This window comes from Marmota flaviventris, chromosome 18 (assembly GCF_047511675.1).
Source record: "Marmota flaviventris isolate mMarFla1 chromosome 18, mMarFla1.hap1, whole genome shotgun sequence".
NCBI lineage: Eukaryota > Metazoa > Chordata > Mammalia > Rodentia > Sciuridae > Marmota > Marmota flaviventris.
Genome location: NC_092515.1, coordinates 8208133 through 8220558, shown reverse-complemented (window position 1 = coordinate 8220558; position 12426 = coordinate 8208133). Strand labels below are relative to the sequence as shown.

The window sequence follows — 12426 nt, the reverse complement described above, 5'->3', positions numbered from 1 at the left end:
GAGGAGTTTATTTGGATTTTACCTCTATGAAATGATTATTGGAGAAACATTTCATAACACCTGCAAGAGGCCAATGAATGGATACTCTAGTTCAGTACTTCATGTTCATCTTAGAAAATCTCATAGCTTTTTTTTTGGTCATGCTTGCCAAATAGTGAACCAGATTCATTTACTTAAATTCAAGTAAATATTCATTTACTTTAAATATGGAAAAATTGGTGAGGGGGAAACCCAGTGTCATTTACAGAAAAACAGGTTACTAAACTTTGTCCCAAGTTAGTTCAATTCTGAACTACTCTGTACATATCAGCTCTGATAAAACCATAGGTTAAATGCTGAGTAGAAATGAGAATCTATGAATATACCATACCATCCACCATTCATGTAAGGTTTAAAAGTTTCATACATACCACTTGTTATTTATGCTGTCAAGAAAACCAGAAATCAAATAATACTGTTGGAAATTATACTCTTGCAGATTATCATCATCATAAATTCTGCAGATACATGTAATAGAAAAGGAACCTTAATAACTGCTTCTACATTGTATTTCTTGTTTTAAAAATAAGTCATGGTTGTGGGTGATAGTCTTACTGTATGTTTTTAAGCTTCTTGGTATTTTAAGTATTACTAAGTTTCTTTAAAGCTAGATAGTGATGAAGTGAATAGGGAAATCCCAGTAATTTTTAACAAGCAAGTGATAAGAGGTAAAAAATATATATAATCCAACTCTCCAGAAGGAAGAAGCAGATTTTTCACTTTTGGTCAGAGATTTATTGTTCCACATAGGAGTTGGGCTCATCTGAAAAAACTCTTTCATGCATGAAAATCTGTTTCAGTTCATGAACCCCCCTTTCTCTACCATGACCCTTCCCTTCTACAATTCTCCTTCTTCACTATTAGACATTTTTTTGCTCATCCATTAATTATATTTCATTGGTTCTTTGTGTTATTCTATCTACCCTCCATCTTTCCTGTAAGTATGGGTTTTATGTGAAGAACGCCCAGTCGTGTACACATCCCAGGACATTAAAAACAATGACCATAATCAGAATTTTTAGACGTTACTCCCATGGGAACAGCTCTTTGGGGAAACCCGCCATCTTCTCCTGGTAAACTTTATCCAAGGCTTCAGCTTGGGCCACTGTGAGGTGATTCTTCCAGTCCCCACAGATGCCTGGAAAAGATGAAGTAGACGCAGATCAGATCTAGGGAGAGGTCTTAAGACGGTGACCTCCTCCCTGCTCTGTCAAGACAGCAGAGTGACCCCTGGGTCATTGGTGAGGCCTTCTCCTGCCTGGCCACCACACCTATTTACAAGTCTACCTGCTGGGAAAGTGTGTCCTGACTTCCCTCCCTTTTCAAAGCAACCTGTACCGAATGTATAAGCAGCAATGCTGGGTATAAATCAGAAGATCTGGATCATAATTAATTCTGACCACTTCTTTCTTGAGAACTGTGACTCAATCTAACAATTCATGACTTGGGTGATGAGAGCAGGTCACACCTAGTCTCTCTGCCTTTGGCCAATCCCTGTGATCAGTTCTTCTGCACAAGGAACACATGTTGACCCCTTTCCAAATCCAGTGGCTCCAGTCCCTGGGGGCTCAGAGTCTCCCAGGACGTCCACTCTCCTTCAGCCAAGTTCCCTGGTGCTTTGAGGCTCTAGGTGTACATTTCTTCTTGGTTGGGACTACATCCCTGGGAATGGCCATTTGCTCTCTCGGCTCCATGACACAGTCTTCTGATTCACCTTCAGACATGCCAGGCTGCCCCCTCCTCAGGGTAGTTACCTTTCCTGCCCCTTACCCCAGAGTGCTGTCTTGGAGACACATTCACCTCCAGTCCATTGGCCTCACTCAAATGTCAACTCCAATGCAGTGAATCAGAGGGGGCTCTCAGTTCAGAGCCTTACATCACCATCCTTGTTCATAGCAATGATCAAACATGAGATCTTCTATGTACTTCCTTTTTGAATATACATACAGTATGTATTTCTAACATATTAGGAAATCAAAACTTTGTAAATTGCCTAAGATTTAGAGCTTTAGAGAATCACATAATATATGCTCAATAAATAATTGTTGAAAGGTTTAACAAAGAATGAGTAATATACTCGCATAATATCCCATTTTATAGGCAAGGATTTTTAAGAAGCCCTGGAGTTGTTACCACGTGAGAAAGTGGCTGAGGAAAAGGCTGCTAAATATATGGACATAACTCCTACACTTTACCTATGAGGTTACAGTATTGTGGATAATAAATCAATTTTCACATAGTAGGCCAATCTAATTAGTTAACATATTAATTAAATTATATATTAAATATAGAATAATAGTTACACTTATATATGTATGCATTGAACAATTCACTCATATGAATGTAAAGTAGCAGAATGTCTAATATGTAACTGTTATCCTATAACCATTCATCCTTCCTCCCATGTTCACTGATATCTTCATTATCTGAACAATCTTCATGTGGTTCCTTCTGCTGGGCAGGTGCTCTCTCTCTCAGCCCCATCCCCAGCCCAGTCCTGTTTTCTCTCTCTGTGCTCCAGAAGCACTGGTTGGCAGGAATCCTGACCTTCTGAATATCTTTTGAAGAAAGATGTGACTAAGAGGAATTTTGGTAAAACAGGTTCTGCGTGTACTCGAAGTAGACATTTTCAATAGACCTGAATCCAAGGGTGTAGTTACGATTCATCTCTCCTCACAGAAAGGAGGACTTACAGTGTCTCAAAGCAAATAACCCACTCCCTAATTTCTCCAATTTGGTCTTTCTTTGTGTATCTCTTTCTTTAGGGCAGTTCTCTATGGTAAGTCACCAGTGGAGTAGCCTAGGTATGACCATCTCCAAAACCCACCCTTCTCTCCAAGACTGAATCAACTTTCTCTGGTACCTGCAGTCCATCCCATGCCCATGAAAACTTTTTTTTCCATTAGAGCACACAAGAAGCTTTCTTGTTTATGAATGATTCAAGTTGATACCTTTCAACACTGTCACTCTTATTGTTGGGTGGTAAACACAGAATGCTCTCCAAGCATTCTCACACGTTCTGGAAACTGAGCAGTTACCTTTTCTTGTAATTTTGAAATGCCTAGAAGAGAATTCTTCAGACAATATTTCAAGATTGGACATCTTGTTTTGTTTCATGACATGGAAGGAGCTATTCTTGAGGACTGAGTCCAGTTCTTCTGGATTTAACTTCTTTCCCAGGAACTGACAGATCTTCTCTATGGTGCTTCTTGGGTCCTAAAATGTGAACAATAAAGAGTGATGCTCTGAACAGGAAGGACAGCAGACATGGGAAATTAGAATGGAAGTGTTAGGAGGGGTGCGGGGGAGAAAGAGGAAAAGAATGACATCTCAAAATGAGAAAGGACTGAAATGGATGCCAGAGGAGGGAGAAAGAAAGACAGGCAAATAGAAGGGGTATAAAGGATGTGCATGATGTGAATGAAGGTCAACATGGGTTTCCCAGTGTGGTTGAGTTTAGGACACACCAAAGGCAGGTGCTGGGATTTCTAAAGAGACTCTTAAGAATGAGAATTGTAATGTAATAATAATAATAATAATAAGGCTCATGTATAATGGCATAATTTGGTGTGAACATACTTTATATACAGAGATAGGAAAAATTGTGCTGTGAATGGATAATTATTATTGTAATGCATTCCACTATTGTCATGCATGTAAGAAAAAAAAGAAACCCTAAAAAAAGAGAATGCAAGATAAGGCAAGGATACCAATCCCCTAAAGACTAATCCTTACACCAAGTGCTACTGTGTCCCTTAACTGACACTTGAATAACAAACACATAGTGGTTTATCATATCTTCATAAACTTGAGCCCCAGGATTATTGATGTATATTCCTGGGAGATCACATCAAGGAAACTGATCCGTATAAGAACTGAAAATTTGCTTGTAATCCTAGACCTTCCTTTTAAGATGAAAGTACTTTATTATTAGTTTTTTTTTCATGAGCCCCAGTCAATCCATAACAAGAAGACACACAACTGTGGCAATGATTTAAACAAACGTGTTGTGTGATTTGAGAGTTGAATTGAGAGGACGTGTGGGAGCTTGCTGCTGAGGTGGCTGAAGGTGACATCAAGGTCCTTGGTGAGAACTGAGTTCATGCTGAGGACACAGTAGGACAGGAAGCAGCTGCAGGAAGGGGACCAGTCTTTTCTCCAGGGGAAGCAGATGCCTGAGCCTGTGGCATCTTCTCTGTCCCCAAGACCCACTCATAGGACAAGTGTTCTCTATAGGTTTGTTCCCTCTCTTACTTTTTTTCTTTACATTGTTTAATAATTCTGAAAACAAATTTCAAAAAATTCAAAAGTTTTCCATTGTGTCTGGACTTATTAAACTCATATGGAGAACTATGCATCTTTGTGTAGTTCATTGTGTATTTTTTCTGCTCTAAAAGAAAAATAAAGGTAGAATAAGTACCTTTTCAGTGTGTGATGATCTGATCTAAAAATTCAGACACACATCATTTATATAGTTGGGAACACTCAAAATCCTCTCCATTTGCCATTTTGAAATGTACAATTAATTATTGATATCTGTAGTCTCCACACTGTGCTAAAGATCATGGGGAGTCATTTCTGTGTCGCAGCTCTACCCTGGACCCACCTCACATGAGCTGAGCATCATTTGCAGGCTTCTCCTGTACTTCAGCCCCTGACCCTTCAGAATAGTTACACAAAGTGGCTTCTCATATTCGAATCCCCCGTCAGTGAGGGAGAGATGCCAGAGAGGTGGATGCAACTCTCAGATTAATGCTTTCTACCCAGTCTCTTCTGATGAGTAGGTTTCTGTCAGCATTATAGGTCCTGCCCACAAAATCCTGACAGCCACAGGTGCTAGCATAAAGCATGGCTTTGATGTTGCCAGATGCAATAAATTGGAAGACATGGAGAAAGAACTTGGAACTTGGGGAGAGTCACAGAAGTAGAGCTCTAGAGACCAAGGTTTCATCCACTGTTAGTGACCTCCAAGAGGCTGAGCTTTGACAGGGGAGGTGGAGTGGAGTCACTGAGGACCAGGGGCATGGAAGGGAGCAAGAATGGTGGGGAGTGGTGGACACTGACTATGAGAGGGTGCTCACCTTCTGCAGCTCTTCATAACTTAGCAGTAGGACATTCTTCCTGTGTCTCATGGACATCCAGCCACGAATGTGCTCAAACCATGATCCATAGGGCACTGTGGGGCAGGCACAGGTGTGCAGGTTACACACTATCAAAACAGGTGCTGTGCCATCCCTGTCACTCTAACATCCTGACAGCTCTATTCATGTATAGTTGATAAGTGCTCCTCAAACTAGGTACTGAAGTCAAGAGGGGGATCGTTCCTGAACTCATTCTATGAAACCAGTATCATACTGATACCCAACACACACAATGACATATTAAGTAAGAAAACCACAGACCAATATTCCTGATAAACATAGATACAGAGAACCTTATTAAAATGTCAGCAAATCCTATTTAATATTAAAATTATACACAGGACATGCTGTGTTAATCTTAAAACTTTAAGATTGTACATTACAACATGTTGATTTCAATCCAGGGATGTAAGGTTGGGTCAACACATGCAAATCCACAAATGTATTTCCCTACATCAATGGAATTTGCCTTGACAGAGGAACTTGACTGAGCATCATGAGGGCTTGTGTGTGACAAACCCAAGCCAACATCATGCTAACCTGGGGAAATCTGGAAGCATTCCTTCTAAAATCAGGAACAAGGCAAGGATGTCCACTCTCAGCATACCCATTCAATAGAGTTCTTGAAACTTTAGCCAGAGAAATCTGGCAAGAGAAGGAAATTTTAAAAATCAGAAGTAAGAAAAAAAGAAGCCTAATATCACTGTTCGCAGATAATATGATGCTATGCTTTGAAGACCCAAAAAGCTCTGTCCCCAAAACAGTTTTAGAACTGATAAACAAATTTGGCAAAAGTAGCAGGATACAAAATCAACATACAAAATTTAAGCACTTTTCTTCATAACTATAATTAATCTGTTGAGGAAGAAATCAGCAATACAATTTCTTCCACAATTGTCTAAAAAAATACCTAGGTAGCTTAGTGTGGTGGTTCACTCCTGTAATCCCAGCCAGCTCAGGGATCTGAGGCAGGATGATTTTGAGTTCAAAGCCAGACTCAAAAACTTGATGTGTCCCTAAGTAACTCAGTGAGACCCTGTCTCTAAATAAAATACAAAAAGATGGGCTGGGGATGTGCCTAGTGGTTAAGTGCCCCTGGGTCCAATCATGGGCAACACACAAACAAACAAAAAGACAACAACAGAAACAACAAAATCCTAGGCATGATCTCCTCAAAGAGGTGAAAGACCTCTCACATTTAAAATCACAGACCACTGAAGAAAGAAATTGAAGAAGAAGACAGTACAAGTAAAAAGCCCTCCCATGTTCTTGGATAGGCAGAATTAAAATTGCTATATTACAAAAAGAAATCTACAGGTTTGTTGCAATCCCCATCAAATACCAATGTCATTCTCCACAGAAATAGAAACAGTTCCAAAACTTAAATGACAGATAAAAGACCAAGCTTAGCTGAAGCAATTCAGAGCAATGACAAAGGGCTGGGGATGTGGCCTCAGAGCTCTTGATTAGCAGTTGCAAGGCCCTGAGTCTAATACCCAGTGCAAAATAATAATAATAATAATAATAATAATAATAATAATAATAATAATACTGAAGTTACCACATTCCCCCATCTCAAACCAGACTACAGAGGTATAATAACAAAAAATGTGCTAATATCAAAACAGACACATAGATCAATTGATGAGAATAGAAGATACAGAAATAATCCACACATAGAGTCATTGGACCTTTAACAAAGACACTGAAAGCAAATATTGGAGAAAACACAGCATGCTTAATAAATGGTACTTAGAAAACTGAATATCTACATTAGAAGAATAAAGCTAAATCCAGCACAAAAATTAACTCAAAGTGGCTCAAAACCATAGGAATTAGACTATAAACACTGTAACTACTAGTAGAAAACCTGACACCTACACTTTAATGTATAGGTTCAGGCATGACTTCCTCAGTAAGACTTCTGTTAGGGAACAAAACCAAGAATTGATAAATTGATAAATGGTTTCAAGTTATAAAACCTCTGTACAGCAAAGGAAATGAGACAGAGAAGAGAGGACTTAGAGAAAATCTTTGCCAGCTACTCTTCTCATAGAGCATTAACATCAAGAATATATAAGAACTCAAAAATCTTAACCCCAATAACCAAATAACCCAATGAGGAAATGGGTAAATGACAATCATCTCTCAAAAGGAGAAATACAATGGCCAACGCATTCATGAAAAGAATTTCAACATATTTAACAAGCTGAGAAAAGCAATTCCAAGTACATGAGATTATATCTCACCCCAGTTAGAATGGCAATCATGAAGAACACAAATAATAATAAATGCTGGTAGAAATGTGGTGAAAAGGAACACTTATATACACTTAGAACAACCACCATGGAAATTAATATGAAGTTTCCCCAAAAGACTAGGAATAGAACCACCATATGACCCAGACTTTGGTATTTATCCAAAAGAATTAAAGTCGGCATACTATAGCTATAGATGCACACCCATGTTGATAGCAGTTCAATTCACAGCAGCTGAGTAATGGAACCAGCCTAGGTGTCCCCTGACGGATGAATGGATAAAGAACATGTGGTACATATACATGATGGATTTTACTCAGTCATAAAGAAGAGCTAAATTATGCCATCTGCAGGAAAATGGGTGGAACTGGAGACCAGCAGGGTAATTGAAACAAGCCAGACTCACAAAGTCAAGCGTTGTCTGTTTTCTCTTGTATGTGAATCTATACAGATAAACAATTCAAAAGGGATCCCAGAAAATTAGGAGAAAGACCAATAGTGTAAAGGAAGCAGATCTATATCACAGAACACTCACCGTAGCCTTGGAGGAACCATTTAAAATACGTTCCAGTGACTCTGGTTTCTTAGAAAAGTTTGTTATAGTCCAATAATAGTAACCTGACACAAGAACATCTTTGGGATTTCTCATGATATATATCACCTTAAATTAAGGAAAAATGAGAGAAAGAAAAATCATTCTCAATCAGTCATTTCCACCCTGATTTTGATCTTTACCCAGGCAGTTCTTACTTAATCTCTACTAAACATCAATGGATTCCTTTAATGAATTAGTTATAGCATTCATTCATCAAATACACATTTTAAAGTTCCTATTACATATTCATGTGCTAGGAATAGAAGAGTAAGACCTTGTCTCTTCTTCCTGGGATATTAGTCTACTCCACATGGGAAGCTACTGGAAAGTTTTAAATGGTAAGTGGTGAGGGGTATGTGTGTGCTTTCCCATCATGATCACTAACAGCAGAATGGATTAATCAATTCTGGTATATTCAGATTCATAGCAACATATAGTCATTCTCACACTCAAGACCATTGAGGAATCTCCCAGTTATGGCATCATACAGCATGAATGCTTTTATACAAAACTCAAGAATAAACAAAAGTAGTCATTAGCTGAAGTGCAGGGAGTGTTCCCCTCAGGTGGTGGGCACTGATTGGTAGAAGGAGCCTGCGGGGGGGACTTTCTGAATGGTAGAAGTGTTCTATTCTTGTCTGGATGATAATTGCCTGACTGTGTACACATTTGCACATTAAGGAGCTGGTGTTCAAGATAGTGAACACACAAACACACACACAAAATTTGGTCCTTGAATATCCAAAATTGACTTTATTTTTGCCCAACTCTCTTGGTGTTGTTATTGGAGGTCTTGTGTCTCCTAGGTCTCAGTTTAATCAGGCAGAGGTTTTATGAAACCCAAGAGGAGACATGGGAATGAGTCTATTGGGGCAGGCTCACTGTTGGGTACTTTGTGACATTTTCAAGGTAGGAGATTATTATTCTAGGTTTCCTGGGGTTGTTTAAACAAAAACATGAAAAGATTCGGAAGTAAACAAACATTTTAAGAAGGTATGTTTCTAAAAATAGTCTGTGGCTTGTTATTTCTTGGATATCTATGGTCTGTGCTGATCATTCATCAGGCAGGGTCAAGGGGGGAGGAGGCTGGAGTGGCTGCTGATCACAGAGCCCAGTGACATGCAGAGGGCTGCTGTGGTCACCTAGCTAGCCACAGCTCCATAGAAATTTCCTAAATTTAGGCATTTATCTATTCATGCAGGGTCTGCTCCCCATATGGTCAATACTGAATTGGGTTCTTCCACCTACCTGGCAAGAGGTTTTTACTGAATTAATATTGACTGATATCTTTAAGAGCAATAAAGGTGAGATGCTCTAGTCCAAATGCAGTTACAGATTCTGGTTGCTTATAAGATGTGGTTTTCTAAGATTCTGGCTGTAGCCAGTCACTCTGCCCCAGAATTCAGGCTAGGTTAATCTGTGGAATGGCCCACATCCTTGTACTCAAATGCAGTCTAGGTTGTGGCCACATCAATCTTACCTAATGTCTGAGAATCTGAGGTCTCACACAACCTACCCAACGAGCAGATACCCAGCAAGATCTGCGGGGGTTATCTGGGCACATGCAAGAGCAAAAACACTGATCAAACATTAGGCACTGACCTTGGCCTTGGAAGTGAAAAAAGATTTAGGGAAGAGATGGAAGGGGAGGTGAGAGGCCAGGAGCCATGGGCCCTCTCTCTCCTTTAACAATTTGTATCCCCCATCTGACTCTAACCAGGGTGCCCGTTCCCAGATGGGCACAGATCGAATCCACTTGGTATCACCTTTGGAGTGAATCAGGCAGAGAATTTCAATCAACCAGTGGGATCCTAGATAAGGAAGAAAAATTGATGGTTACTCATTTTATTCTGACTTGTGAACTAAGAGTTATGATAAAATACATAACATAAACTTTACCATCACACCCATTTTGCATGCAGCCGAGTGGTGCTGAGCCATGTTAAGCATGTTTCTACTGTCGCTCAGCCAATGACCAGAACCATTTTATCTTGATAAACTGAAAAATCTCTGCTTATTAACAACATTTCCCTATTAGTTCATCTTTCAGACCCTGGAACACACCATGGGGCTCTCTGTTTCCATGAACTTGACTACACTAGGTGTTTTGTTCCACTGGAATCCTATACTATTTGTTCTTTTGTGCCCAACCTACTGCATTTAGCAGGATGCCCTCAAGACTGATCTGTGTTGCAGAAGGTGTCAGATTATGCTTCCTTGTTAAGGCTGAATCATATCCAATGGTATCAACATGCCACATTCTGTTTGTGCATTCATCTGTCAATGGATTTTAAGTTGCTTCCACCTCTTGGCTTTTTCCTGGGATCCTTTCAGTGTGTTGCCACTACCTCTGACTCTCCAGCACCAGGCCCCTTCAACTTCAGTGGCTTCAATCTTCACCCAATTTGCAATGCTCCTTCCCCCAGTCCCGCTCTCGTAGATAGATGCATGATGGATTCCCTTTCAGTCCCTTGAATTTTCCAGGCTCTTCTGATTCCCAGCCATTGTCCTTGCTGACTCTCCTGCTCTACAGTACCCCTCTTCACCGCATGACCTCCATTCAGTCTTTTCATTTCTATGGAGCTGCGATTTTGCTATTAGGTCTTCACTGGTCACCCTCTTGCACCCCCTTCTCCCATGCAACCATACAGACACCTAAATCTGCTTAAGAGTCACTCCTATATCTTTCTCCAATACCTTAGATGATCCCTGATGACTTATGTCACTCTGCATGAGTACAAATGGAGGTGTATTGAGGCAGTGCCCCTCCTGCCCCAGAGCAGGTCTCGCTGGCCTGGAGAGCCCATTCCATCCTCTGCTGAGTGGGTGAGGAACGCAGCCCTCACCTTTCTCCTGGGGGGTTCCTGTTCTGTTTTCTTACCTGACTTTGGGTAAGACACCATTACTGTATCTTCATCCTTTATCACAAACTGAGCGCATACTTCTTTTATAACTTCATAGCTGTAACCAATAACCAGGAAAGGTAACCCTTCAAACCACAGGTAGTCATCTATCATGATGATTTGCGTGGTGCTGGGGTTCCAGCTGTAGCCACAATTGGGTGATGTGGGAGACACTGGGAGACTAGACTTCAAAGTCAAAAGAATCATTAACTTTTTCTCATGGTCAAATTAACTGGTTGGTTAAAAACAACTTGTGATGGTGATCAATTTCTTTGTATTGAGCAATTTTGGCCTCATTCAGGGCATGTGAGGATCATGATGTCTGAGCTTGAGTTTATGGACAGGACCCCATAGCAAGTGCTGCCAAATAACCCCACTGATGTATCCATGGGAATTGAAGAAAGTATTTTTTTCCATTTATTTGCATTTAGAAGAGTTTTCAACATAGAGGTTTTACATAAAACCAGTGTAAAAATAGCCTGGAAGGAAATGTGCACTGAAGACACTTTTAATCTAAAGACAAGAACCTGAATAGAGTCAGCAGATATGGGGGTGGACTGTAACTGGACTTCCAGGTCCAGTCCTCCCTTACCTTTTGATTAACGTATGGGAATGGGTTTTATTCTTTCAGTATTTATGGACTGAGGTAAGAGAATTTTCCTATCTGTCACATTGGTATCCATCAAAGCTCTGTTTCATACTTGTCTAGCCTCTCAGTTCCCAGCGGACTTGGGGCCAACATCTTCACATGTTAAAGCAACCTGCCCACTCCTGAGAGCCCATAAATAGTGCTCTACTGAATCCAGGAATGCTCAAAGAAACACCTACTTTCAAAAATCAGTTTCCCATGGGTTTCTGTCAGCTAAAATGAAAACCATCTGATGATTGATGTAAACCCCATGTTGAAGGTAATGGGGTTTCATGTAGAACATTTGATAATCAGGAGCAAAAACATTTTCTCCTTTTCCTATTAATTCCTGGGTGCATTAATAGACTGAGCACTTGTGTATGAAACTAGGAGCTGTTGATGCAGAATGCAAGTATGATGTGGCCACAGACTGTTGTGTGCATCTTGGGGAGAATAACCAACAGTGGGGGCGTGAGTATTATTCTGAATGAAAGAAAAGTGGAATTGAATCAGGCAAAGTTGCAGGGGATACATATGCTCTGGACAGACAGAATACTATGCACATCAAGTTTAAAGAGCTACCTTTTGTAAAAAGGAAAACTCTTTCATAAATTTTATTTTATTGTTAGTTTTGCCAGGTCATTCTAGAGAGGTATGACAATCGCAGTGACACTGTGAATGTCCAATAAACATGTGCTGCTGATACCTCTCTATAACATTCGGAACAATTAATACATGTCATCTGTTACATTATCCCACCAATCCCATGAGTTGAATGACAAAGTCATGAATCCCATCCACTTGACAGTGTAAAACGGTTAACTTTTTAATGGTTTTATTAGGGTATTATTGTTATAAACAA

General features: G+C 40.0%; 1 pseudogene; it reads right to left on the bottom strand.

The window, feature by feature from the left end:
* Positions 1 to 1064: 1064 nt before the first annotated feature.
* Positions 1065 to 11050, bottom strand: LOC114080046 (sulfotransferase 2A1-like; annotated as a pseudogene).
* Positions 11051 to 12426: the final 1376 nt, after the last annotated feature.